At 27.1% G+C, this 6,737-nt stretch overlaps 1 long non-coding RNA gene across 1 annotated transcript; it reads left to right on the top strand.

Moving 5' to 3' along the window:
• The first annotated feature begins 1,861 nt into the window (after positions 1–1,861).
• LOC137653366 (uncharacterized) lies at positions 1,862–5,331 on the top strand. The gene is made up of 3 exons (XR_011046461.1): positions 1,862–1,983; positions 2,498–2,665; positions 5,160–5,331. It is a non-coding gene; the product is annotated as an uncharacterized lncRNA (long non-coding RNA).
• The last annotated feature ends 1,406 nt before the right edge of the window (positions 5,332–6,737 follow it).

Below are 6,737 nucleotides of genomic sequence, written 5' to 3'. Positions count from 1 at the left end.
AAAACTATTAACTATCACTTTTGTTGATTCTAATACTCATGCCTTCTCCATCATAAGGCTCAGCACTACAGAGTATTTTAGAAGTTTTATTCCAGCTGTGACCAAGTTGTGGAATGATCTTCCTAATCAGATAGTTGAATCGGGTGAACTTCAAAAGTATAAACTTGCAGCAAATGTTTTTATGTTGAACTGGGTAGTATGCACCTATTTTTATAGTATGTATGAAAGATATATTTTAATTTTGTTACTTTTCTTAAAATATCTTATTTCAATTGTTTATTCCTTCTCTTGAAGTTTATTTATTTCCTTATTTCCTTTGCTCACTGTGCTATTTTTTCATGTTAGAGGCCTTTGACCTATACCATCCTGCTTAGCAACAAGAGTTGTAGCTTGGTTAATAATAATAATAATAATAATTATAATAATAATAATAATAATAATAATAATAATAATAATAATAATAATAATAATAATAATAATAAAGTATCGAGTAGAGCTTAGCTATTTTAACCATAGAATTATCATCGGTAGACTACTGTTGTTGTAAAGAGAGAAATATTCAGTTTATATATATATATATATATATATATATATATATATATATATATATATATATATATACAGTATATATATATGTATATATATATATATATATATATATATATATATATATATATATATGTGTGTGTGTGTGTGTTTACATGCATATGTGAATATGTTTACCAATTTGCCTACTAATACAATAACATTCTTAAATGACATGCAGGTTGTTTCTTCACCATAAAGTAGTTCTGATTTGTTATCAGTAACCGGTTATTTCACTAAAATAAATTTAAAATCAATCATCTCCTGGTATCAAATAATTCGTAGCTACATCTTGTTTAAAAACATTAAATATTTTTTTGGCAATTCTATTATATCTATTGTAACTTCTAAAAATGATTGCTGTCTTCTAGCCATTGTCATCAGAAGTTAAATGGCAGGACAGGATTAGAAATGAAACTATAAGAGAGATTAATCGAGTGTCATATGTGGATGAGGTTATGGTGAGGGGTAGATGGAGATGGTTTGGGCATGCTCTTCCTATCCCCCCAGAGAGATTAGTTCAACAAACATTTAACTGGGCTCAATAAGGCACCAGAAGAGTTGGAATTCCCAGGCATGCGAGGACTGTGAAGCTTGAAGTAGGAGATGATGGATGAGGAAGTATTGAATTAAAAGCTCAAGATAAAAACGATTGGCGAATTCTAAGCGAAGCCCTTTGCGTCAATAGGTGTAGGAGGAAATGATGAGGATGATGATGGTGATGATGATGGTTAGTTTTACTACTTTTAATTTACTTAGGCCATACCTCCGTGAGTTTTCTAAAAGGATTACCAATAGTTGGTGCTTATTACTTAATACTGTAATGGTATTGCAAGAATGAACCCTAATTAAAATCATTATTTTCCTTTTGGTACATTCTATCACAGATTTCATTATATTAATTGATTAAAATTGCAGCGTTGCGTATTTTCTGGTTGGAGACCATTGTTTGGTGATGTATAATTCTGGAAATAAAAAAAATAATAGAGAAGACATAAAAAAATATCTAAACAAATAAATCATTATAAACAAGCCTATAATACCAATTTAAAGTAAAAGCTAATTTCGATTCATACATTAACGAATAATGCAGTGAAACATCCAATCCAAAAATAAAAAACTATTGTGGCTAGATACAAGAAGTATATATGTATTTATAGAATGCAAAACTACTTTGAATTTTCCTTTATTTGTTATTGTTGTTATGAGGAATTAGCCCTTCAGTCTTTAAGCTTAGCTTCACTGCTATTGGCTCGGCTATCCTTGACGAAACACGATAGAAGATAACAAGGGAAGGAGAGTTAGATTTTGTCGTCTGTGCTAATGTATTTTAGCAACTGAAGTGACCGGTGTTACGAATTTTATCTTTAAGCTGGTGAGAAAACTTCTATATTCAAGGTTTGTTTTATATCTTTGATTTTTTATATAATTCGTGTTCGCTTATTTGCATTGGTCTAATCAAATCTGTTATTTAAGTATTGTTGTTCTGCAGTTTGATAGTTGTATTGGTACGTTCTGAAATATACTTTTCATGTTGTATTTTTTTTCTATTTAATAATGCCCCTCTTCAGAAAATACTAAATCCCCTCTCTTAAGAATTCATTTATAAGATCATGAAAACCTTCAATTTGCTTATGAAAATTTTTCTAACGATTCAAAATGCAAAATAGTTAAAATTTTTACTTCTCACGACTTGGCGTAAACAATAATTTTACTTCCAAGAGGAATGAAAGTTTGTCGAAATTCTTTGGATATTTATCAACAGAATTAGTAAACTTTCTAATGTTATGACGTTCAAAACTAGCAAATTATTTACTTGTGTCTTACGTAAATGGTAATTCTATTTCTAACAAGAATTTTTTTTTTAATTTTTTTTTCTTTTTTTTTATTTATTTATTTTTTTTTTAAATAGATGGGCAATGTGATACGAAGATGGAATGCCCGAGGGGATCCCATGCCAGAGCTCCAGGTTTTGAATGGAGTTCGCAATGACGTCGTCCTACTGGCTCTCGCTTTCTGCTTCCTTCTTCTCTATTACGCTGAACTGATCAATCTCGCTACCCTCCTGAGACCTCGACGGGTATGTCTTAAGTTAAATTTAAAGCTCTTAATTATTTATTTATTTTTTTCTTTTTTGTCACTTTTTGCATTCTGATTCTTAGAAATTCTGTTTTCAACACTTTTCAAAAATTTGTAAAGGAAACCTCTATTTTTATTTTTTTTTATTTTTATGAGACTTCTTTGAAGTTCTGTTTTAGATGTTGTAAAGCTTCGAAGATTGTAAAACCCTTTTTTTTTTTTTTTACCACTGTCTGTGTGAGTTTGTTTGTGAACAGCTTCCTAGCCACAATTTTAATCTTAAAGTAATGAAACTTTTAGGGATTAACTGTTGTGTAAAAAGCTGGAGATTGTTAAATTTTGGAAGGTCAAGGTTAAAGGTCAAGGTCACGGTCAACAAAATGTCCAATTCACGTAATCGGCCACAAGTTTGGACATAGTTGCCATATTAACTTCAAACTTGGTTCATATCAGAGTGTATGAAAACCCACGCCAATTAATAAATTTTAAGGTCAAAGGTCAAGGTCTAGCACAAGGTCGAGAAATAAGCGGCCCCTTTACTTTTACTTTTGGTATTGTGCTTCTCAGACATTCTGTTTTCAATTTTCCATAGCTTTTCAAAAATTTCAAAAGTGAGCTTTTTCACTTTTAGTTCTGTGCTGCTTAAATATTTGTTCGATATTGTAAAGCTTTTAAAGAAAATACTTTTCTCTTTTAGTATTGTGAGTCTTGGACATTGTTTTAGACATATTTCTTAGTTTTTATATTTTTAATGCGTTTTCTTGGAACTGAATAAGTCTTAGACATTGTTTTAGACATATTTTTAAAGTTTTATTACTATTTATGTGTTTTGGATCTGAACGAGTCTTAGACATTGTTTTAGACATATATCTTAGTTTTATTATTTTTTATGCATTTTCTTGGAACTGAATAAGTCTTAGACATTGTTTTAGACATGTTTTTAAAGTTTTATTACTTTTTATGCGCTTTGAAACTAAGTCTTAGACTAGTTCTAGACATATTTCTTAGATTTATTATTTTTTATGCGTTTTCTTGGAACTGAATACGTCTTAGACATTGTTTTAGACATATTTTTAAAGTTTTATTACTTTTTATGCGTTTTGGAACTGAACTAGTCTTAGACATTGTTTTAGACATATTCCTTAGTTTATTATTTTTTATGCGTTTTCTTGGAACTGAATAAGTCTTAGACATTGTTTTAAACATATCTTTTAAGTTTTATTACTTTTTTGTGCGTTTTCTTGGAACTGAAAGTCTTGGACATTGTTTTAAGACATATTTCTTAGTTTATTATTTTTTATGCGTTTTCTTGGAACTGAACGAGTCTTAGAAATTTTTTTAGATATATCTTTTCAGTTTTATTACTTTTTGTGCGTTTTCTTGGAACTGAATGTGTCTTGTACATTGTTTTAGACATATCTTTTAAGTTTGATTACGTTTTTATTAGTTTTCCTCGAACTGAATGAGTCTTAGACATTGTTTTAGACATATTTCTCAAGTTTTATTACCTTTTTCATGCGTTTTCTTGGAACTGAATGCGTCTTTTTAAACATATTTCTCAAGTTTTATTACTTTTTTATGCGTTTTTTTTTTTTTTTAATGAATGCGTCCTAGACATTGTTTTAGACATATTTCTCAAGTTTTATTACGTTTTTTTATGCTTTTTTTTTTTGGAACTGAATGCGTCTTGGACATTTTAGACATATTTCTCAAGTTTTATTACTTTTTTATGCGTTTTTTTTTTAAAATGAATGCGTCCTAGACATTGTTTTAGACATAGGCTATTTCTCAAGTTTTATTACGTTTTTTTATGCTTTTTCTTGGAACTGAATGTGTCTTGGTCATTTATGCGTTTTTTTTTAAATGAATGCGTCCTAGACATTGTTTTAGACATAGGCTATTTCTCAAGTTTTATTACGTTTTTTTATGCTTTTTCTTGGAACTGAATGCGTCTTGGTCATTTTAGACATATTTCTAAAGTTTTATTACTTTGTATAAGTTTTCTTGTAATTAAATAACTTTTATAATTGATTACGGTAAACGGAGACTTTAACTTCATATTGTTTTAATAGCGTATATTTGCCTGTAAACTTTACATTATATTTGTATGTAAGTATGTATGTATGTATATTATATCATATATATATATATATATATATATATATATATATATTATATCATATATTATATCATAATGATAATATATATATATATATATATATATATATATATATACACATATATATATATGTATATTGTATATATATCATATCGTATATATATAATCGTATATTATATATATATATATATATATATATATATATATATATATATATATATACACATATATATATGTAATATGTAAAATTTAATATGTATATTGTATATATATCATATCGTATATATATAATCGTATATATATTATAATAATATTATATATATATATATATATATATATATATAATTACATATATCTTTCAACATTTGTCTTTCAGTTGATACAGCGTAGATTTTTACAAGTCAGAGATATCTGGATTGGTATGGTACAATGAAGCAGCAGTCAAAATTGAGAAGTTAATAACTCTGTCTTTTAACATTTTTAAAGAATTTATTCTTGTTTGCCGTCAATTCCTAGTTTGTAAAAAAAAAAAAATGTAAACAATACAAAAACAGTTTAATTTTTAAGATATTAAAACTTCAAATGTTTATTCCTTGTTTGGTCACTAGAATACAAGGAAAGGAACGTGTCGAAATTCTTAAAATATTGAAACTTATTTTTATATTAATTCCTTGTTGGCAAACAAGAATAAAAGGAAATGTCTAAATTTTTAAAATATTGCAACTTGTTTACATTAATTCCTTATTTGTACACTAGAATACAAGGAAAGAAAGTGTCAATTTTTTAAATATAGATACTTTTGTATATTAATTCCTTGTTTGTAAACAAGAAAACAAGGAAAGGTGTCCATTTTTTAAATATTGCAACTTGTTTATATTAATTCTTTGTTTGTAAATAAGAATACGAGGTAAGTGTGGTATTTTAGGTATTCCAACTTCATTTTTATTCATTGTTTGTAAACAATAATACAAGAATTTAGTAAACAGTCTTTTGACTGTTCATCAGCTGTCACCTTGTCTTTATCTAGATAATCTTAAAAATAATAATTTTGACATTGTCTTTTTTATCTAGTTAATCCTAAAAATAATCATTATGTCACCTTGTCTTTTTTTTCTATATAATCGTAAAAATAGTCTATGTCACCTTTATATGTAGATAGTCTTAAAAATAATAATTATCTGTCTCCTTGTATTTTCTATCTGGATAATCTCTAGAATAATCAATATCTGTCAACTTGTCTTTTTTATCTAGATAATTGTAAAAATAATCAATATATCATCTAGTCCTTTTTATCTAGATAATCGTAAAAATAATCTGTGGAGAAACCAGTGTTATTACATATCAAATCATTTTAAGGTTAGATTTAAAATTATTGAAATGATATAACTTCAATAGACCTGAATTTCATTTTAAAGGGAATTTGAAAAACTCGGGGAAAACTTTGCTTATCTTTGGTATGTTACTTTCAGTTTTTTAGTGTATTGTTTAGCATTTATATGAAAATGCTGCTGCTCTATATTTGAGGAGCTGATTTATTGCGTAAAGCGTTTATAAAAGTTTCTTGAGTTTTGATATTTTACTTTTGTATATATTGTGTAGAAATTAAGTGGCAATATTTTTCAAATTCTGAAAGACCCAGCAATATTTTTTTCGTTACAGGGAAAGAGATATTCTCACAATATTTATAACATTGTCTCCTGAGGATAGTAAGCATAATTTTATGTTAAACATTTTACTTTGTTCACTTTGTTCTGAACAATCTGTAAGTTTGTTAATAAAACTCTAAGTTTTAACCAAAGAAAATATTCTTGTCCTTCTAGAGTTCCTTTTTTTTTTTTTTTTTTTCTAGTTAAACTCTTGTGATAACAAAATAGTTAAATTATTGTAGGAATGGCATATTTAGCAACGAAAGTGCTATTGTACATACTAAGCTATAAAATAGCGTGTGCATAAA

The sequence above is a fragment of the Palaemon carinicauda genome, chromosome 14 (assembly GCF_036898095.1).
Source record: "Palaemon carinicauda isolate YSFRI2023 chromosome 14, ASM3689809v2, whole genome shotgun sequence".
In the NCBI taxonomy this organism is placed as follows: domain Eukaryota; kingdom Metazoa; phylum Arthropoda; class Malacostraca; order Decapoda; family Palaemonidae; genus Palaemon; species Palaemon carinicauda.
Note: the sequence above shows the minus strand (reverse complement) of the source record. Positions and strands in the feature narration are given on the sequence as shown.